This window comes from Schistocerca nitens, chromosome 5, assembly GCF_023898315.1.
Source record: "Schistocerca nitens isolate TAMUIC-IGC-003100 chromosome 5, iqSchNite1.1, whole genome shotgun sequence".
Lineage (NCBI taxonomy): Eukaryota > Metazoa > Arthropoda > Insecta > Orthoptera > Acrididae > Schistocerca > Schistocerca nitens.
In genome coordinates this window covers 340,015,572-340,039,834 of record NC_064618.1, presented here as the reverse complement: position 1 = coordinate 340,039,834, position 24,263 = coordinate 340,015,572, and positions in this window count along the sequence as shown.

Sequence of the window (24,263 nt, the reverse complement as noted above, 5' to 3'; positions counted from 1 at the left end):
CATATGCTATTGTGTTTAATGGAAAGTATTTTGAAGCTGTGATTCTACATGAACATTGATAGGACCCGATTTTACCGATTCATTCTGTTTGGAGCAGTTTATTATGGCAGTGGGCGCTAACTTCATAGATTTGCATGGACTGAGCTTGTACCTGAACTCATGTTTCACTGTCACTGTCACTGCAAGAAGAGTGAAACATTGCCTACATATCGGACAGCTCTGACTGTTGTTACTCTAGTCCTGTTGTAAATTATCCAATGGATAGAATTGTGAATTAAAGTACAGTAGTTAGTTTACAACCATTGAATTCACTCAAATCACATTTCGGATTTGTCTTCCAGCCATTTTACAGTGCCAATGTGATGAATCAAGGCGTTTCTTTATGAAACACTGTTTTAGTAGTCCTTGTTTGTTGGGAGTGTTCGGTAATGCAGACTTTTCAAACAAGTCCCATGAAAAGAAACTTGAAGTCAACTGATTTCACCCAATATCTGTAAAAGCCTTAAATGTTCCTCATTTGTTATTGAAATATAGGACACCTTACATTCAGATTCATCTGTCACAACCTTATTTGTTTCAGCCATAGACATTCCTTGAATTTAAGCATTGCTGACTGTTGCACTTAGTACTGTACCATATTGAGTTCTTATTTTACAATGATGAGAACACATTTCATATCTTTTGAAATATCCATAGCAGCTTGAATGGTATACACTACTTTTTCTGTGGATCTTCTTGTATTTTCTAAGCCATTTAGATCTGATTTCAGTGTGGAAACATGTTTTAAGGATTAATGTGACCCCTACATTAAGAGTGATTTCAGCACCATTCAGTTCCTATCTTACTTTCTGAAACTGGAATGTGAAGACGTTATGTGTAGGATGGGATGCTGTTGTAGGAGTTCCATCTATTTTTACAAAGTTCGATGTATAGGAAACTGTTAGCTGGGATTGTTAAAGGATCCTGATGATGAACGAGATTAAAAATTTCATCAATGTTATTAAAAATTACTAAAGCAAAAGGCTTGTCTGAGAAATATAACCAATTCATCATGGTCCACTGGGGGAATTATAATGAGTCATATTACTGCGATGTCTAGCATAGAAATTTAAGGAAATTGCAGTTCTTCCATATTAGAATGTAGTGTTTCTGTTGTGATGTGGTACACGAATGGTTGCCTATATTGGTTTTATACTGTACACCCATGCGACTTCAAGTGTAAATATATTTCGATTTCATCACTGTGAAAGATGACAGTATGTCTATCTTGGTCGACAATCTTCAACTAAAAATTGTCACTCTAGGGTATATGAAATTCACAGATATTTCAACAGTTTTATACCCTGGAATATCTGCAGGTAAGAATCAGTAGATTGTGTGGATCAATTCATTGTTGGAATATGAATTTGTTGAAATATTGCAGGTAAAACAAATTGTGTTAATCAGCAGTATCTCTACGAGTTGAGTTGACTCTTAAGATTTATCAGGGCTCAGTTTGAAATATTATCCATTTGAGAAAACTAATAGGGATCCTATAGATTTTTCCCGCCCATAGTCTGCAGTGTCTTTTGTTGTTCTTGTTTAAGTTTTAAGCATACTGACATTTGCACATATTTTGAGCTGTTGTACAAACTGTTTTAGATGTGTGTCTAAAATATCAAAATCGTTTGCACCATAGGGTATTTGCACAGATTTACTGCCTCCTCCGTGTAGTTTATAGTTTGACAATTAATCAAAGTGATACTTCATCCTCCCCGGCTAAATCAGTTGGTGGTTAGTAATTTACAAGTAGAACTAAAGATCATCCTTTTCACATCAGAGTGCTTGGCGTCATAACTAAAACTTGACAGTGAATGGGGGTATAAAGATTGTTTTTTTGTTTATAATTCTTCTTCTTTGCAGCTGTTAGGAGGAATGTGAGATGTAAAGCTCCACACACTTTTATACTGAAGTTTTGATAGTGTCAGAAATTGGAAAGCACATGGCTGTTGGCAAAGCAGTAACATAGCTCTTCAGGTGGTTGTTGGTCTTCAAATGAATCAACGTAGTAGACGGTATTTTGGTTTTTAACCTATGCTATCCAATGAGGTCTAGATCCTCCACAACATCTACATTTACAATTTCACTTTCTTTTAATTTCCATATAGTCTCAGGCAATACATTTTGCATAAACTCTGCGTAAAATCTTGGAAGGCAGAACTTTCTTACGTATTTAAGTATATCAGTATTAGTAATCAACCTGTTGGGTGCTATAACCAGAAGCTTTTGTTTTCTGAGTCATCATTAATAAACAGCCCCAGTCCATGTCAGTATGGTTTTAAATATCTACATCTACGTGATTACTGTGCTATTCACAATAAAGTGTCTGGCCGAGGGTTCAATGAAACTGTTCCAACCTTTTCCAACAGCCACAGGTACTTTTCACCTCATCAAGTTGTTCTTGAATGCTTTTTGTATTTTTCACTATTTGGGCGATGACTGCCGCTCCATCACTTAATGATCCAATTCCTGAAAGTCCTGCCAATGTGTGAATTATGAGTGGAATAATCCACCGAATGTCTGAGGTACTGTAGAACCGGCACCATTTTAATCAGTCTTCTTGTTATTACACTTAATGGCACATTTAGCTACTGGCAATAATGGCTAACCCACTTGGGTATTCTTTAGTGGACAATGAACGGTGTCCATAACTTGCCAAAAATTTATGTACGCTGGACTGAGACTTGAACACAGTTTTAATCCGCCAGGAAGTTTCATATCAGCTGATAAACATGTATTCATTACTAAGTGAATTTTTTGTTTTAAACTCAAGATATCTAGATTTTTGTGAATTAAATGTGGTTGTTGTATTCTTTGAACAATATGCCTTTTGATGTAAGTTATTTAGGACACAATGATTTTGATCAGTTTCCAATAACTTACTGCTAGTTAACACATTTCATTTTTCTTTAAAATTGACTTTTTGGTGTTCAATAAAGCACTTTAATGCCAAAAATAGAAACACAAACATGAATGTACTTAATTTCCTATGATAAGATTTCACATTTTCCAAGAACAGGTTCATCATCTAAACAATCACAAACAGTATCTCGAGCAATAAGTTCGTTACCTGCAAGACTGAAATCTCGCTGAAAAACTTACATGCTTCACTTTCTTTCCGGTTTTTTTTCCGAATCTGAGGCTTAGTAGTTTTTCTACATCGTCTTTCTTTTCTTTTTTAATCCTATTCAGAGGTGACACTTTGGATCTATTTGTTGCTGTGTTAAAGCTGTATCCACGTTTGCCTAATAGCAAAAGGAACCTTGAAGGGTCATCAGAAAAGTAGCTGTGGTGAGTTTTGATTTTCGTTAGAATCAGACCTATCTGTTGCCTATTGTGCATTCTCCAGGTGGATCCTTTTCAGGTCACTTAGTTTCTTGTAATCAAATGTTTTCCAATATTTTCTCAAAATGCTTGTTTCATCCTCTTCTGCACGAACTTCTTGGTATGTGTTTAGATTCAATGTTTCCCATCATTTACGAAATTTCTTTTCTAGTTGGCCGACAACAGGTATGTCCTCAACTAATGTCCTCGAATTGGAAAGCAAAATCACATGCATTGGAAATTTCCTTTTAACTGAAAATGACAAAAAATGGTTCAAATGATTCTGAGAAATATAGGACTCAACATCTATGGTCATCAGTCCCCCTAGAACTTAGAACTACTTAAACCTAACTAACCTAAGGACATCACACAGCCATGCCCGAGGCAGGATTCGAACCTGCGACCGTGAAAATGACAAAAAAAAATCAATGAAAAGTACAAATACACTCCTTATTAAACTCTCCATTTTAAAAGAACAAATATTTTTCATCTGACTTCTGTATTTCTTACACTTGGAATGAAAAGAACGAAATGTACACCACTATGCCGTAATACTGAAAGTGAATACTAACTGGTCAGTTACAAGGTTTCGCTTCAGTCCACTGTTGTTACATTGCAGCCAACGTTGCTTAATAAAATAAAATAAATTGAACTGATGGGCCTTGTGCAATTTGATTCATTTATACTAGAACGCAAAAGGCTATTTGTTGCGTCTGATACTGCTCGAATCTATTTTTGAAGGTTTTAAACCCTGTTTGGATGGGATATGACTGTAGGAGTTTGAAGAGGGGTCATAAAATGTATGATTTCATATCAAACTCAGTTGTGTCCCCCAGTGGGCATTAAGCATTTTGAGAAGTTACTCCTCAGTGGTAAATGCAGCAATATTTGTCCTTTACCAATGATTCCTCTTATATGCATTTACTTAGCTTTATCGCCGGCCGCGGTGGTCTAGCGGTTATGGCGCTGCAGTCCGGAACCGCGGGACTGCTACGGTCGCAGGTTCGAATCCTGCCTCGGGCATGGGTGTGTGTGATGTCCTTAGGTTAGTTAGGTTTAAGTAGTTCTAAGTTATAGGGGACTTATGACCTAAGATGTTGAGTCCCATAGTGCTCAGCGCCATTTGAACCATTTGAACTTAGCTTTATCAGCTAAAATTCGATCTGCAGCATGCTGTTCTATTTGATCTTTGCTTATGGCATATGGAACATTGTGTTCTATGCAAATTTCATTCAACATATTAATCCCCTGACTCCATATGATCAACCGTTGTAACATGACTATATCCAGTATGTAGAAGATCCTTATAAGAACATCAATTGATTTCGTGTTTGTTGTTTTATTTACAGAGTGACTATACTGCTCAGTTATTTGTGAAGGTATATCTATGCATTTGTATGATCCACAAAGACTTTAAGGAATCCCTTTGTGTGTTTTTGTCGTTCTGTCCAAAAGTTCCATGACATTTGCTTTCATCTGAGAGAATGTTGATTAGTGGTGTATACAATACTGCTCCAGTACTGCCATGAAGTATCTGTTATAAACATCCTCACCATAATTGATTTGATGGTTTACTGGAGAATGATTTTTCCCCATCTGCAACAATTGGTCCCCAACTGTGCAACTGCCTGCCCTTTCTTTTTTTAGTTTTTACAGATAAACTGAAGATAATTTGTAATATTTATCAATAACTGTTAAAATATACTTGAAACCTTTATTCTTCCATGAATAATGCTTCATGTTTACAAGCTCCATCTGCCGTAAGTCAGCCAAGCCTCATATTATAACATGCCTTTGCAGTAATGTTTTGCATTCAGGTTTGTGTAATTCTTCACAACTAATGTATGTTCGATAATGTGTGTTTACCTGAGCTCTGAAATATATGTAATTTTGTTTTTAAGAGCAGTATTTCCTGTGGTTGCCAATGCTGTGAGCAGTCTTATCTGTTTTACTAACTTATTGGTATCATCATAATATACACTACAGAGATCAGCTGTCCACTTTTTATGTTAAATGTCAATGATAGCAACACCACCCTGGTCCTCTAATGATATTTTAATAAATTTTTAAATTACTGTATGAGATTTTCATTATCCACGTTGGAGAATTTCTTGTCCTATGTAATCCAATCATACAGTTTTAATTATGTCCCTAATATCTATCATCTTTCAAAGTTTTTAAGAATATTAGGTTTAGTACACCTTATGGTCTTTCAGATATTCCATTTCCAACTTGTATTATGTGCTTTGTTACACTTATAGTTAATGCATGAAACATACGGTTCCTCCTCGATGACTCTGTGTTTCATCTATCGCATTATTGGTGTGACAGTTAACAAAACTGCGATTGTATCGTCTCCACTATTTGCATTTGCTGTTTGCGTTGGCAACGTGATCTTTTCAAGAGATTCAGTGAAAGGCTTAAACATTTCTGTGAGAAATCTGTCTCTCTCACACTGCCTCAGTCTTAGCAATCCTAATTCTGTCAAATCACATTACATCATTCAGTGACTTCGCATCTTTTCGTTGTGGTCGACATTGTATGTGCATTAAACACTTTGAAAAAGAAACAACTTATATACTTCACAGACTAGTTGTTTTTTTCTTACAATCATCTCTGTTCGCATGTTTTCAGGTACCATAATCTTTCAAACTAAAATATTAATTCTAATCTAGAATATATCGAACTTTGTGTTAATCTGTTAAACATTTCTCTCTAATTTTGTGCTAACAGTCCCAGTATGGCCTCCTGCCCTCACACACACACACACACACACACACACACACACACACACACACACACACATATATATATATATATATATATATATATATATATATATACACACTCCTGGAAATGGAAAAAAGAACACATTGACACCGGTGTGTCAGACCCACCATACTTGCTCCGGACACTGCGAGAGGGCTGTACAAGCAATGATCACACGCACGGCACAGCGGACACACCAGGAACCGCGGTGTTGGCCGTCGAATGGCGCTAGCTGCGCAGCATTTGTGCACCACCGCCGTCAGTGTCAGCCAGTTTGCCGTGGCATACGGAGCTCCATCGCAGTCTTTAACACTGGTAGCATGCCGCGACAGCGTGGACGTGAACCGTATGTGCAGTTGACGGACTATGAGCGAGGGCGTATAGTGGGCATGCGGGAGGCTGGGTGGACGTAACGCCGAATTGCTCAACACGTGGGGCGTGAGGTCTCCACAGTACACCGATGTTGTCGCCAGTGGTCGGCGGAAGGTGCACGTGCCCGTCGACCTGGGACCGGACCGCAGCGACGCACGGATGCACGCCAAGACCGTAGGATCCTACGCAGTGCCGTAGGGGACCGCACCGCCACTTCCCAGCAAATTAGGGACACTGTTGCTCCTGGGGTATCGGCGAGGACCATTCGCAACCGTCTCCATGAAGCTGGGCTACAGTCCCGCACACCGTTAGGCCGTCTTCCGCTCACGCCCCAACATCGTGCAGCCCGCCTCCAGTGGTGTCGCGACAGGCGTGAATGGAGGGACGAATGGAGACGTGTCGTCTTCAGCGATGAGAGTTGCTTCTGCCTTGGTGCCAATGATGGTCGTATGCGTGTTTGGCGCCGTGCAGGTGAGCGCCACAATCAGGACTGCATACGACCGAGGCACACAGGGCCAACACCCGGCATCATGGTGTGGGGAGCGATCTCCTACACTGGCCGTACACCACTGGTGATCGTCGAGGGGACACTGAATAGTGCACGGTACATCCAAACCGTCATCGAACCCATCGTTCTACCATTCCTAGACCGGCAAGGGAACTTGCTGTTCCAACAGGACAATGCACGTCCGCATGTATCCCGTGCCACCCAACGTGCTCTAGAAGGTGTAAGTCAACTACCCTGGCCAGCAAGATCTCCGGATCTGTCCCCCATTGAGCATGTTTGGGACTGGATGAAGCGTCGTCTCACGCGGTCTGCACGTCCAGCATGAACGCTGGTCCAACTGAGGCGCCAGGTGGAAATGGCATGGCAAGCCGTTCCACAGGACTACATCCAGCATCTCTACGATCGTCTCCATGGGAGAATAGCAGCCTGCATTGCTGCGAAAGGTGGATATACACTGTACTAGTGCCGACATTGTGCATGCTCTGTTGCCTGTTGTATATTATGATGATACCAATAAGTTAGTAAAACAGATAAGACTGCTCACAGCATTGGCAACCACAGGAAATACTGCTCTTAAAAACAAAATTACATATATTTCAATTCCCAGGAGTATATATATACACTCCTGGAAATGGAAAAAAGAACACATTGACACCGGTGTGTCAGACCCACCATACTTGCTCCGGACACTGCGAGAGGGCTGTACAAGCAATGATCACACACACGGCACAGCGGACACACCAGGAACCGCGGTGTTGGCCGTCGAATGACGCTAGCTGCGCAGCATTTGTGCACCGCCGCTGTCAGTGTCAGCCAGTTTGCCGTGGCATACGGAGCTCCATCGCAGTCTTTAACACTGGTAGCATGCCGCGACAGCGTGGACGTGAACCGTATGTGCAGTTGACGGACTTTGAGCGAGGGCGTATAGTGGGCATGCGGGAGGCCGGGTGGACGTACCGCCGAATTGCTCAACACGTGGGGCGTGAGGTCTCCACAGTACATCGATGTTGTCGCCAGTGGTCGGCGGAAGGTGCACGTGCCCGTCGACCTGGGACCGGACCGCAGCGACGCACGGATGCACGCCAAGACCGTAGGATCCTACACAGTGCCGTAGGGGACCGCACCGCCACTTCCCAGCAAATTAGGGACACTGTTGCTCCTGGGGTATCGGCGAGGATCATTCGCAACCGCCTCCATGAAGCTGGGCTACGGTCCCGCACACCGTTAGGCCGTCTTCCGCTCACGCCCCAACATCGTGCAGCCCGCCTCCAATGGTGTCGCGACAGGCGTGAATGGAGGGACGAATGGAGACGTGTCGTCTTCAGCGATGAGAGTCGCTTCTGCCTTGGTGCCAATGATGGTCGTATGCGTGTTTGGCGCCGTGCAGGTGAGCGCCACAATCAGGACTGCATACGACCGAGGCACACAGGGCCAACACCCGGCATCATGGTGTGGGGAGCGATCTCCTACACTGGCCATACACCACTGGTGATCGTCGAGGGGACACTGAATAGTGCACGGTACATCCAAACCGTCATCGAACCCATCGTTCTACCATTCCTAGACCAGCAAGGGAACTTGCTGTTCCAACAGGACAATGCACGTCCGCATGTATCCCGTGCCACCCAACGTGCTCTAGAAGGTGTAAGTCAACTACCCTGGCCAGCAAGATCTCCGGATCTGTCCCCCATTGAGCATGTTTGGGACTGGATGAAGCGTCATCTCACGCGGTCTGCACGTCCAGCACGAACGCTGGTCCAACTGAGGCGCCAGGTAGAAATGGCATGGCAAGCCGTTCCACAGGACTACATCCAGCATCTCTACGATCGTCTCCATGGGAGAATAGCAGCCTGCATTGCTGCGAAAGGTGGATATACACTGTACTAGTGCCGACATTGTGCATGCTCTGTTGCCTGTGTCTATGTGCCTGTGGTTCTGTCAGTGTGATCATGTGATGTATCTGATCCCAGGAATGTGTCAATAAAGTTTCCCCTTCCTGGGACAATGAATTCACGGTGTTCTTATTTCAATTTCCAGGAGTGTATATATATATATATATATATATATATATATATATATATATATATATATATATATATATATATAATCTGCTTGTCATCCTTTATGGTGTTCCATAGCTTTCCAGTGCTGGTTTCCACTTACACTTTATAACAGTATAGTTAATATTTTTGTATGAATTTTTAAGAACATTCATTAATTCAGCTCTGAAGATTACGTAAGTACACTTTTGAGGAGGTTTCATGTGACTGTATTTGCCCATAGTGTGCTGTGTATTGAACAGTTACATATCAGTTAGATTATCTTTACAAAAATTCCTGGAAGTTTCATCTGTATCATACATCATTCAACTATCATATTTTATCAGTAACTACAAACTCAAATATGTGTGATTCCAGCAATCTCCACCCTCAAACAAAAAACATCTACCCCACATGACCATCAAAACAGGAATATTTTCATACCTATTCCTTGTTCCACGTCACTGTCATCAAATATAAGTATGGAACAGCAATACTTTCATGGAATGTCTGCTATGTCACCCCATTAGAGCCTGAGAACAACTAATCTAATAGCTGGTACTTGGTGTGAAATAATGTATTTGAAAATGCATATATATGTTTGGAACAAACTCCATCAGGATATGTGATTACATGATAAAATTCGTCTTGTTACATTCGGATAGGGCCACAATTATGGACTGTATATTGTTGCACCATATTGAATCATTCTCCTTTTTGTCCATTGTATTGCAGGGCAAGTGAGTTTCTAAGAAGTCTCTGTAAAGAAGATATTTTATCCATCCATGCATTTTTTGATATGCTGCTACGTCAACAAACAATAGCTTTTATAAGGAGGAAAAAAACATGACAAACACTTTTTTGTTTATTTAGATACATCATAAACTTTTGCATACGTCTGGATGTATGGAAATGCTGAAATATGATTATAATCCTGTGCCAGCATCAGCATGGTGGTGTCACACATATTATTATTTCATATTGGCGCACATCAGGTGCTGTTTAATGACCACTTCTGCTGGCTGTGTATTCTGACATGGAATCTCCACCAAATTCTTCTATAGTTTTTCATAGAAGCAATTTACATATGAATGCCAGCTGACATGTTTATAGAATTAAATTCAGAAGCAATTTACATATGAATGCCAGCTGACATGTTTATAGAATTAAATTCATAAATACACATTCTTGTAAATACATGCATTCTTTGTCTTCATATACCTTCACAGTTGATAGGACACATGCAATCATTAATTCTCCGTATCTCTCTCTCTCTCTCTCTCTCTCTCTCTCTCTCTCACACACACACACACACACACGCTTTGCCTGATTCACATACCAATTCTGGACTGTGCGGCCTTCTTAATGGAAACGTTTTGATCGTCCACTATATGACGCACATCCATGTGTGTTTGGGCCTGTTTGTGTGTGTGTTAGCGCGAGCACAATCAACCATAACTTTAAAAAGTTTAGTCTCTTTATTTTTGCAGTGTGACTTGTTGTAAATGGGTGCTGGGAGCCATAGGCAGAACACTATTATGTACCCCAACAGGAAGCACTTGGCACCTTACTCACAGCATGATCCAGCTCAACTACACACTTGAGGGTCACACACACGATTCATTATTATGCACTCTACACTGACACCTATGGCAGAGATAGCAGTTATTCTTTTCAGTTCAGGTGGCTCCGTAGGAAAGAAAGATGATGTGCTGTATATGTGTTTCTTCTTTTCGGCTCAGACTGATGTGCTTCACTCATGATACAGCTGGGGATCATACGAAATCGTCTCACAAATGACAGGACCCCAGCTGTGGTGAATGCTGCTACAGAAACGTATGATACAAGCTGTAAGGGAGTGGTGGTGGGAGAGGATGAACAAGTTAAAACTGGCAAGGAGCTTATTAAAACCAGCCATGGTGGTGTTCGGATGGGGTGAACTAGTCGAAATCTGCAGGGATTTTGTTCAGACCAGCCAGTAGGGGAGTGGTGTTGGTAGGACTTATGAATAAATGTGCTCAAAATTTGCTGAGGAATCTACCACAACTGCTAGATACAATATATCTGTTATATGTAGTGCTGCCTGTGAGGTCAGAAGAGCACTGGCGAAGAAACAGTTCATTATCACAAAAGTATTTTTTCTTTGACAAACATTTCAACAGTATTTGGCGACTGCACCCACTTCAGAGATGCTATCAGTCAGGTGACAGTGGCTCCACGCACTGGTGCTCCGTAAGTTGTTTAAATATTATTAAAGTGATGCACACTCATTTAAGTGCTAAACTACTTATTGTCATCTTGAAACTGTGCCACTATTAGTGGTTGCATGCACAATTGTAACCTCGAATTGTTTAAAGTTCCCTGCATAAAGCGCTCACTTTACACAGTTCTTTGAATAAATTGCAATGCTGCACATTTATTACATCGCAGTAATGCGAGTAACGAATCAGGATATTCTCCACAGTTCTGGTATAGGTAGGTACATACAGGGTGTTTCAAAAATGACCGGTATATTTGAAACGGCAATAAAAACTAAACGAGCAGCGATAGAAATACACCGTTTGTTGCAATATGCTTGGGACAACAGTACATTTTCAGGCGTAGCAATAATATGGCGTAGTCTCTGAATGAAATTACCCGAAACCTTTGACAACGTGTCTGGCGGAATGGCTTCACATGCAGATGAGATGTACTGCTTCAGCTGTTCAATTGTTTCTGGATTCTGGCGGTACACCTGGTCTTTCAAGTGTCCCCACAGAAAGAAGTCACAGGGGTTCATGTCTGGCGAATAGGGAGGCCAATCCACGCCGCCTCCTGTATGTTTCGGATAGCCCAAAGCAATCACACGATCATCGAAATATTCATTCAGAAAATTAAAGACGTCGGCCGTGCGATGTGGCCGGGCACCATCTTGCATAACCCACGAGGTGTTCGCAGTGTCGTCTACGGCGGTTTGTACCGCCACAAATTCACGAAGAATGTCCAGATAGCGTGATGCAGTAATCGTTTCGGATCTGAAAAATGGGCCAATGATTCCTTTGGAAGAAATGGCGGCCCAGACCAGTACTTTTTGAGGATGCAGGGACGATGGGACTGCAACATGGGGCTTTTCGGTTCCCCATATGCGCCAGTTCTGTTTATTGACGAAGCCGTCCAGGTAAAAATAAGCTTCGTCAGTAAACCAAATGCTGCCCACATGCATATCGCCATCATCAATCCTGTGCACTATATCGTTAGCGAATGTCTCTCGTGCAGCAATGGTAGCGGCGCTGAGGGGTTGCCGCGTTTGAATTTTGTATGGATAGAGGTGTAAACTCTGGCGCATGAGACGATACGTGGACGTTGGCTTCATTTGGACCGCAGCTGCAACACGGCGAATGGAAACCCGAGGCCGCTGTTGGATCACCTGCTGCACTAGATGCGCGTTGCCCTCTGTGGTTGCCGTACGCGGTCGCCCTACCTTTCCAGCACATTCATCCGTCACGTTCCCAGTCCGTTGAAATTTTTCAAACAGATCCTTTATTGTATCGCTTTTCGGTCCTTTGGTTACATTAAACCTCCGTTGAAAACTTCGTCTTGTTGCAACAACACTGTGTTCTAGGCGGTGGAATTCCAACACCAGAAAAATCCCCTGTTCTAAGGTTCAAAAATGGTTCAAATGGCTCTGAGCACTATGGGACTCAACTGCTGAGGTCATAAGTCCCCTAGAACTTAGAACTACTTAAACCTAACTAACCTAAGGACAACACACACATCCATGCCCGAGGCAGGATTCCAACCTGCGACCGTAGCGGTCGCGCGGTTCCAGACTGTAGCGCCAGAACCGCTCGGCCACCAGCGACCGGCACCTCTGTTCTAAGGAATAAACCATGTTGTCTACAGCACACTTGCACGTTGTGAACAGCACACACTTACAGCAGAAAGACGACGTACAGAATGGCGCACCCACAGACTGCGTTGTCTTCTATATCTTTCACATCACTTGCAGCGCCATCTGTTGTTGAAAATTGTAACTACTGTAATTTCGAAAGTTTGTCCGCCTGAAAATGTACTGTTGTCCCAAGCATATTGCAACAAACGGTGTATTTCTATCGCTGCTCGTTTAGTTTTTATTGCCGTTTCAAATATACCGGTCATTTTTGAAACACCCTGTATGAAAAACACTGACAATAAGAAGGGACAGGATGACAGGATAAATGTCAGGACACAAGGCAATAATTTCTTTGGTACTAGTGGTAACTGTAGAGGGTAAAAACTGTAGGGGAAGATGAAGATTGGACTACATACAACAAATAACTGAGGACATGAGGGACATAGGAATTCATTGCAGGCTGCACTGAACCAGAAGACTGAAGACTCCAGAAAATATTTATATGAAGTGCAATTGTTTAAAGGACGAACTCCCGCCCCCACTTTGAATCCCAAAAGTTATGATGAAATGTAAGCAAAACGAACATGATGGGACGGAAGTCCAAAATTTCCAGCACCAGAGGTCACTTTGGGAAAGAGGTGAGAGAAGAATGGAAGTGATGAACCTGAGGAGGAGGGTTGGTTTTAATGTGTGAAGGGGAGGATGTGACCATGATGAGTGATTTGAGAGGGGATGACCTTGAGGAAACAGGGGGAGGGGGTGACCTTGAACTGCCCTAGAAATTATGGTATCTGACTACTGATGTTGTGATGTGTATGGAAATAGTTAAAATTGCATATTGTTGCACTGCAGAGGGCTGTCACTTTGATCTGTGAAGTGTGTTTACAACTTCAAGAGATCCTTTACATCATCTTTATTTCTTTACTATGTACCTTGCGACTGTTTTGCAGTCTTATTATGAAAACTACCTGTACTTTTTGAAGAGTCCTGTGTAGTTTCTGCTCATCCAATTTCTGTCTCTTGCAAAATAATAAACAAGGGCAATTGTTTCAGTAATTTATCCAATTAAGTATACATTTTGTTACTATTTGAAATACTTTAAGTTAAATGTAATTTATTATATGAATAGACATTTCAGACATTTGTATTCACAAAGTAACTTTTAACTCATCTTGAGATCCCTTACTGAGGCACATCTCCAGCTGGACTGTTTCTTCATTTCTGCCCTGAAAAAAATATATATGTAAGAATTCATTAATATCAAATACATTTCTTAGTCACTAATGTAGGATGGACACTAGGAACTGCAAGTGAACAGTGGATGTTGTTGTTATGGTCTTCAGTCCTGAGACTGGTTTGATGCAGCTCTCCATGCTACTCTATCCTGTGCAAGCTTCTTCATCTCCCAGTACCTACTGCAACCTACATCCTTCTGAATCTGCTTAGTGTATTCATCTCTTGGTCTCCCTCTACGATTTTTACCCTCCACGCTGCCATCCAATACTACACTGGTGATCCCTTGATGCCTCAGAACATGTCCTACCGACCGATCCCTTCTTCTAGTCAAGTTGTGCCACAAACTTCTCTTCTCCCCAATCCTATTCAATACTTCGTCATTAGTTATGTGATCTACCCATCTAATCTTCAGCATTCTTCTGTAGCACCACATTTCGAAAGCTTCTATTCTCTTCTTGTCAAAACTATTTATCGTCCATGTTTCACTTCCGTACATGGCTACACTCCATACAAATACTTTCAGAAACGACTCCCTGACACTTAAACCTGTACGAGATGTTAACAAATTTCTCTACTTCAGAAATGCTTTCCTTGCCATTGCCAGTCTACATTTTATATCCTCTCTACTTCGACCATCATCAGTTATTTTGCTCCCCAAGTAGCAAAACTCCTTTACTACTTTAAGTGTCTCATTTCCCCACTGTATCTAACTTTAACCTATCCATTTCCCTTTTTAAATTTTCTAACCTACCTGCCCAATTAAGGGATCTGACATTCCCCGCTCCGATCCGTAGAACGCCAGTTTTCTTTCTCCTGATAACGACATCCTCTCGTGTACTCCCCGCCTGGAGATCCGAATGGGGGACTATTTTACCTCAGGAATGTTTTACCCAGGAGGACGCCATCATCATTTAACCATACAGTAAAGCTGCATGCCCTCGGGAAAAAATACGGCTGTAGTTTCCCGTTGCTTTCAGGCGTTCGCAGTACCAGCACAGCAAGGCAGTTTTGGTTAGTGTTACAAGGCCAGATTAGTCAATCATCCAGACTGTTGCCCCTGCAACTACTGAAAAGGCTGCTGCCCCTTTTCAGGAACCACACGGTTGTCTGGCCTCTCAACAGATACCCCTCCGTTGTGGTTGCACCTACGGTACGGCTATCTGTATCGCTGAGGCACGCAAGCCTCCCCACCAACGGCAAGGTCTATGGTTCATGGGGGGGGGGGGGGGGGGGGGCAGTGGATGTTCATCATGAATATAAGTTTTTAGCTGTACAATTTATCTTCTATTGTTGCAAGTTCCCGCAAATGTTCTCATATTTATATGTCCAAAGGCTACAAATTAAAAACTAAAATAAAAATATTGCTTTGAGGGAAATTCAAGCCTGTGAACGAAAAATTATGGACATAAGGACATTTGCGCGAGATTATCTGTCATATAATGACATTTTTTTCTTTCTTATTTCATCAGGGTCTAACAGGCAGAACCAATTTAATGCATCAGTGGTTCAGTATCATTTTGCGTCTGTGGAGGTGCACAGAATGTAATTTTTTCCTTCTTATTTCATCAGAATCTAACAGGTAGAACCAAATTTACTAGTCAATGGTCCAGTATCATTTTGCGTCTGTAGAGGTGCACAGAATATAAACTCGATGTTCCCTTTGAAATACTGTAATTTTTCTTCATCAATATATTTGAAAAAGACATTAGAAAATGCTACACCTAGTGCCAATAAAATTTTCTGAGCGTATGACCACTTTATAAGTTAAAACGGTCCACTATTTTGACCACAAGTGTGGTGTTGATAGTGACAATGTATACTACTGATCCAGTTTCAGTAGCAATGGCTCAGTTAAGCTGAAATATAATATTTCCGGAACCTTAAGATTTAGTTATTTGGGTTTCGTAAAGCAACTTGAATTATTTACATTTAACAAGGTTAAGAGATGGGGGTATATACCCTAAGAATATAGTTTTATCGCCTTACTATTGCATTCATGGTTGGTAAGACTGACCGTTGGTTGCACTCCACGAAAGACTGAAGTTCCCTAATCGAATTTCCCTTATCTCATGAACGTTACATTGGATGAACATGGGAGGAAGTAACTAGTTTGTCACTGCTTTCCTCTCTAGGTGCACTCATTTCAAGAAAGAGCCTTGGTTTCCAATGTCTCCCGCAGGACACTGTTCAGTATTTCTGCAAAACTCTCATCTTAACTGAAGAAACCAGTGGGAATCATGCAGTTCAAAATGGTTAAAATGGCTCTAAGCATCATGGGACTTAACGTCTGGTCATCGGTCCCCTAGACTTAGAACTACTTAAACGTAACTAACCTAAGGACATCACACACATCCATGCCCTAGACAGGATTCGAACCTGCGACCATAGCAGAAGCGCGGTGCCAGACTGAAGCGCCTAGAACCGCTCGGCCACAGTGGCCGGCCATGCAGTTCATCTTTGACTCTTCTCTATCCACTCCATCAGTACATTGTAATAAGGGTCCCTCACTAATAAACGATAGTCGAATATCGGTTGAACCGATGTTTTTCTGGTGAACCCGCCAAAAAGTCAGCCATTTACACATATATTTTCAATACCATCTATTAAAATATGTTAAATATGGGACAGACAGGTAAAGATCTGTATATTCACTGGAAGTTGTACATTTAGACGGACAGTTGGAAGATTTACTCCGGAAAATGGTCGGACAGGGAAGGCTAGACACTAAATTTGGTCATAGTGTGTGGGTATAAACGAAGGGGATCATCACAAACTGTGGAGATGAGGCTACGAGGAGGTGGATGTTAGGAGACACAAAGGACATAGGAGGCAGGGGTGTAAGCCGAGCCACGATATGAAGAGGAAAAAACTAAGGATATATGGAGAGGGAGGTAGGCAGCCCTAATGTGGGGAGTGATGTGGAGGGAGGACTTAGTTCTGATTGGATGGATGAAACTTGGAGTGGATTTCGTTGTCTGGGACAGTAAATCGACTGAGTTTCCTTTAGGAGAGCATGTAGCGTATTTGTAAATGTAGCATTGATGGGATGTATCTGTATACAATGGCACCATACTAGGACTGAGAACTGGAGGGGAAACCATGGTGATATAAGAGTCATGTCTACATATAGTGTAGGGTATGCAGAGGTGTCCATTGTGTGAAAGGTGGGATAGGAATTTAATGAGGTGCCAAGAGATACATGTTGTGAAAGATGAAAGGATTTGAACTTCGGTGGAACAGATATCTAGGTATCTCAACTGGACGAACCACAAACTTGTGTGTTAGGAGCAGCAACATTAATCCCATTCATAGTAACACCTATAGTAGTCAGTTTAATATGTTGTTTCATATATTCTGTAAAGGATTATTATTATCTTTTATGATTAATGCTCATTGTATAATTGTTGTATACGTTTTGTTGAGAAGGGCGACGTCTATCCGCCACTATATGAAATATATGAAGATGGCATCTGTTCTTTCGGACATGTCCGAACGAACAGATACCATCTTCATATAGTTAAGTCTAACTGGCCATTGACCTTCTTCTTCTGTGCTGGACGCACATGCATTGCCCGAACTCTTACGGGACTCAGTAAGATTGTCTGCCACGAGTAATGAGTGTAATGGTCAGGGGCAATACGAATGTAGTGTATGGACATTAAGTTGGGAATGTGGGTCTCACGGGGAGCGTGCAAGGGACAAATCACTGCAGTCGCCCTATCCTCTGTGTCCACGGTGGCGCAGATGGATAGAGCCATGTAAGCAGGAGATCCTGGGTTCGAGTCCCGGTCGGGGCTCACATTTTCAACTGTCCCCATTGATGTAAATCAACGCCGTCGACAGCTTAGGGTCTTGATTTAATTATCATTTCACTATATGAAATGCCTGACCGCGAGTTAAATTCTATAGAGTGACAAAGATATTAGCTACAGCGCTCCTTGTGGCAGTCATCGCTAACGCGGCCGCCATGTTTTTCTTAGTCAAAACATTTCGACAGGCCGATCCACTGTTTGTATTTGAAGTTTTAGCTATTCTACTTTTAATGAAATGTTTAATTTTTCTGGGAGAAATTACTAAAAATGTGAAGTTAGAATGCCTTCTATGTCTTCAGCATCCAAGTTCACAAATTTTAGCAACAAAACAGCAAATACTTTATCTTACAAGTAAGTATATTAGTATAGCTCAGCTGATTTTAAAGAAAAATTTACACATCAAACAAATAACTAGAGGCGCCTTTTGTCCAAGGAAATAGCAGCTATCATTACTTTTCCTTTATATCTACAAAAGAGAAAAGAGAAAATTAAAGTGAGCTTTCAACAATTTGCAATACAGTACTATAGGATGTGGAATCGTCTATCAACACAACACGTACTGTGCAGGAACCAACACGCAATCCCAACTTTTCAAGGAACTAGCATTTAGAAATATTCCCAACATTGAAGGTTGCCACAGCATCACACATTCCAAAATGCAGTGTATTAAGTCCAACACACATTGTTTTAGGAGGAGATGCCATAGCACACTATTCAAGCGTTCATTGGGATTCTGCGTTCTTCCATGAAGACATTTCATCAGAAGACTTCTGTCAGCCAGATGTCAGAAGATGGCCTTCGTTTATTACATGATGGCTGCTAGTAGACTGGCCGGCCGGAGTGGCCGAGCGGTTCTAGGCGCTACAGTCTGGAGCCGCGCGACCGCTACGGTCGCAGGTTCTAATCCTGCCTCAGGCATGGATGTGTGTGCTGTCCTTAGGTTAGTTAGGTTTAAGTAGTTCTAAGTTCTAGGGGAGTGATGACTTCAGAAGTTAAGTCCCATAGTGCTCAGAGCCATTCGAACCATTTGCTAGTAGACTGTGGTGATGTCTGAATTTCTCCCCAGTTGTTAGTCCTCTATTTTAATTACAGTAATTACACCTGTTCTTTTCACCTTTGGGGCACAAACCGTTTTGTTACAGGTTGCTCATCTGTGGATGCGATGTGAAAACACAAAACTGATATAGCTATCTTCATTTCTTCAAGATTGCCTGTATTTTGCCTGATTGCTCATAGCAATTATGAATGTGGTCTCTCTAGAAATCAGTCAGTCTTCTTTGCCCATCCAAGGTTTTCCCATCATCTAGTCTTTTCCTTTCATAATTGATTTCAACCTTCTTAACCTGACACCCATTCTCTTTTGCACATGTCCTATACATTCAAGTTTCCTTATGTTTACACAGTTCCCATATGGTTTGTTTACCTAAACTTCTTTGAACGTTTTGGAGTCACCCTCTGGTAGATACTAGACATAGCAAACACTATACTACTCAGAAGAGCGATGAAAAAATTTTTCATCCCAGCAACCTCCATGCTACCACTACTACCATTTAATCACCATGTCATTTTCAGCCTACCTATGGATATACAGTATTTGGGCATTATTGCAACACCAATAACCTTACAAATGTCAACAGTAGTTGCTGTGACAACACCATTGTTGGAGGTATGGTCACTTTTTTGCCATGTGCCATCGAAGGCTTCTGTGAGGTCACTGTTGTCATCATTTTCTTTCACTGCTTCTCCCACAGCTGACTTCTGTGGTACATCTTCAACTGCAGATTCTAGTACATTGTTGTAAGCATCAAACATTGAATATACACTGGAAAGATTTAAAACACCACATAGCATATCACCTGCTGCCTGGCCCTTACCCAATGCTCGCAACCTATGAACTACCCTAATATTTACACTATAAAGTTCAGTTTTCTTGTATCCATTATTTACAGCTTACAGCTGTATTTACAAACACTGCACATTAAATGAAATTGGGCAACCAGGCCAACATGGGATTCTACTTCCAGAGAATCGTTTCGTTGACATTTTTGCAGCACACCATGTTTTAAAGAGCTTCGCGCAATGTACTCGGATAAATGAGTTCAAAAATTTCCTTCCCTTCATTAAATAGATATGTTTCTCTTACAAACCTATGAGTTTTTTTGTGAGAAGCACTGTTTTCATTTGGAGTAAGTTTATTTTGCAAATGAGAAGTAAGTTGACTCATATTTTCCAACAATAATGACAAAGAAATGCTTCGCTTTTGCTAGTTGATCATCGTTTTTCTTCCTTTACCAGTTCACACGCGTTTTAAACACCTTTTCCCTAGCTCTAGGCGTTTTCACTGCAGAAAATGAAGCACTAAATACGAAAAAAGTCGACACAATAACTTTCGTATAGAACACAGTTTACAAACAATCCAAAGTCAAAAAATCAAAGAGTATCTTCATGAAACCAGAAACAAACTATTTCGGGCAAATAGTGTATAAGAGTTGCTGGAAAGCGGGTATTTCAATTCATGTCACATGAATATACTGCCGAAAAGTTTACGGTCAGCCATAATAGAAGTGTATTACAAAAGAGCATTACCCAATTTCAAGGATCTATAAAAATAAAATAGTTATAATTCTAATTGAGCCATGAATGATATGTCATTTTAAAGAGGAAACTTAGAGGAATCTTATAAACCAATAAAATTAAAGCAGATTTCGTTACCCAAAATCCGATTCGGTATCTCCCCGCACTTCCAATTTCTTTAACTCTTTTTATAATTTTTGCAAAGACAAATCATGAGCGCTTGGCACGATCTGGATACTGTTCAACATACAATCGTACCGTTGCGCTAATAGTTTGTCGCCATTCGCCATAAGCGATATTCACTTTCTCGACTGTCGTATAGATTTATAAACTGTGAATGTCTCAATAGGTTTACGAGGAAGTTATCTGATTGCTACAACAGCAGAACGCAGGCTGATAGGTTTCAATCGCACAGGCAAACACAAGTACCACACCTGAATTATGTGTTACATTTGGTATAACAGAGCAGAGGTTCGTGGAACCTCTTCTCCTGAAGGCGGGACAGCGGTGTGCGACGCTTTTAGTCTGATAGTATATGATCAAGTCCCATACCCGTTATGTCGTTGAAGTTCTCTTAGAAATTTCTTTCAAGTGCCACAGATAAATGTATATAGTTGCAATAGAAAAGAAAACAAAGTCGACATCGTAAGTGGGCGACTATAAACGGTAAAAATTACCTGCGAACGTCAGGAAATTCGCCGCGTTGTCCACTATAACTTGGCAAAAACCACACCACGATATATTTATTTAATCTGGGTATATGTGTGGCGGATGGTCTTGGCTGTCTCACCCTGTGTAGAGGATAAAAGTGCCCCTGTTTTTCAGAGACTTTTCTTTTTGTATATATCGAATATGGTTTACTAAAAGCGTAGTAACTTAACAACTGATTGCTTAGTCAACCACAACTCTTTTTCAAATATTTTTAACAATCAAAGATTGTAAATTTGCCCAAACATACATAAAAATCTTCTCATTTTGTCGATAGTAGTGCTGTTTCTACTTTAGACAAAACATGGAAATATTTTGCGATAAAATTAGGTTCAAAGTTGCAAATAATTTAAATTATTTATAATATGTGCTGATTTATAAATTTACATATTAGGCAGTTTTATTGTCTCTTTGGCCATGATTTCCACGAAAGCCAGCTCAGGCTAACGTTTGATCGCAAACTAACAGCGGAACTGCATCTACTGACCACTCAATAGGAAGTCCACAATAGACCAAAACTACCTACCAACCGAACATGGAGATTGCGTCCGTCCACAGTCCCCCCATATCTATAAATCCCTGATGCGTTTCACCTTCCGCTATCAAGTGTAGCAATGATTTACGCTCCTTCCGATTTCTATCAGGCTCTATAGATCCATAACTCCACTCACTCCGCTTACCCTTTCGGATACGTTTACCCTCCCCTACACGAATCCTTTATTAACTTATAAAATTCTCCCATTCTCCTTCCATACTGTTCATCTACGGATATCATACGTTACCGGCCAACGTGACACTAGCCACCCTCTAGTTTCCACCGTGCTCTCCAATTCTAGTACTGTGCTGCGTCTGTACTAACACATTCCTCAGCACTAAATCTTTACATTCGCTCCCAAAGACACTTTAATCACATATCCCTACCCGACCTTGAAATCCGCGCACATATATAACTTTTCTAGTATATCTAGTAGAACGCGCCCCTACTCCATTTGTTATGGCTACCGCCATCACCCGTTCCCACCACCAACATCTTAAAGCTTGGTTTGGAACCTCAACCCTCATCATGGTCACAGAACCCTCAATCAAACCCGCATCCACTTAAAACCCGTACTGTACACCATCCAAATACCGAAAGATCCCCTAGTACTTTTACCTATCTAGTAGAACGCGCCCCTACTCAATTTGTTATGGCTACCGCCATCACCCGTTCCCACCACCAACATCTTAAAGCTTGGTTTGGAACCTCAACCCTCATCATGGTCACAGAACCCTCAATCAAACCCGCATCCACTTAAAACCCGTACTGTACACCATCCAAATACCGAAAGATCCCCTAGTACTTTTACCTCTGGCAATCTACATAAACTCATGACTTTATTATTCTATGAGCAAATATTTTAAACAAACAACAAAACAATGTTTTATCTTTCAACTAACGCAAGTTACAATTTATATTTCATTTTGTGAAAACATTTCATTTGTAACTCTATGTACAAATTTTTTATGTGTTTTAAATTTTTTTAAACGACTGGCTGGAGAATAGTGAATTGTAACTGTTAACAGCCTACCCTTCGCTCACGTGGGGCGAGGGGAATGAAATAACAACGTAGAAAAAACGGAAAGCAAGAGAACATAAACACAGTTTTTACCCCAAAGAAACAAGTATTCCAGTTGCTGACTTACGATTGGAACATTCAAAATGTTCAAATGTGTGTGAATTTCTAAGGGACCAAACTGCTTCGATTATCGGTCCCTACTCTTACACACTACTTACACTAACTTAATCTAACTTATGCTAAGAACAACACACACATCCATGCCCGGGGGAGGACTCGGCGGGAGGGGCCGTGCAGTCAGTGACATGGCGTCTCTAACCATTCTTTGACACGAGATCTAAAGATTGGCTCATTGTTGCGCTTCACTCGTCTTACCAACTGACGAGTATTTGGTTAGTTACTTCGTCTTCAAAAGACGACTGTGTTGAAGAGTTCTGACATTTGTGGATCTGCTGAGTCGGGAACAACTTTATTGTTTTATTTCTTTTTGTTATCACACCAGTGTGTTAATTTTCTATTCAGCTTCAGTTTTGATTAGTTAGTTAGCTAGCTAGTTCGTTAGTTGGCTTCGTGTTCCATGGATCATTTATACGATAAATCATAATGATGGGGGGAGAGTCTTTTTATATTCACATCAGAAATTATTTTCTAAATATAGCTACACGCTGACCATTTACAAGTGGTTTTGTTAAATAAACAAATGTGAGTCAGTATATCTCATCCATCACCTTTTACACATAAAATAATAGAAATTCTTCTATGGCATGGAAGGAGTTATCAAAGAGAATCTTTTGCAATTTGTTTTGTAGTTTTATTTTGCTGTCTGTCAGGTATTTTATATCACTGGTTAAATGATCAAAAATTTTGGTTGCAGCATTTTGTGCTGAAGACCACCTGAACGTGGGGTAATGAATGTCATATTTTCCTCTGGTATTGTAATTAAGTGTATCACTGTTCCTTTGGAACTGCAGTGAAATTCGTTAAATTTCGGTTACACGATAAATCACACAAATTTAAAGGCTGTCAAATTGACTAAATACCTAGGAACTGCAATTATGAACAACTGAAACTGAAACGATCACACAGATGTTATCGTGGGAAGGCAAACCATTGATTACATTTTATTTGCAGTACGCTTAGATGATGCTGCATGTCTACTGAAGAGTCTGCATACACTACGCTTGTTGGTCTTGTTCGTCCTCTGCTAGAGTATTGCTGTGGCGTATGGGATCCTTACCAGGTAGGACTGACTGAGCGCATCGAGAAAGTTCAAAGAAGGGCAGCTCGTTCTGTGTTATCGCGAAATAGGGGAGAGGGTGCACGGATATGGTAAACGAGTTTGGATAGCAATCTTTAAAATAAAAGACGTTTTCACTTGGGGCGAGATCTTTACATGAAATTTCAAACGCTAACTTTCTGATCTGAATGTGAAAATATTTTACCATTTCCAACCTA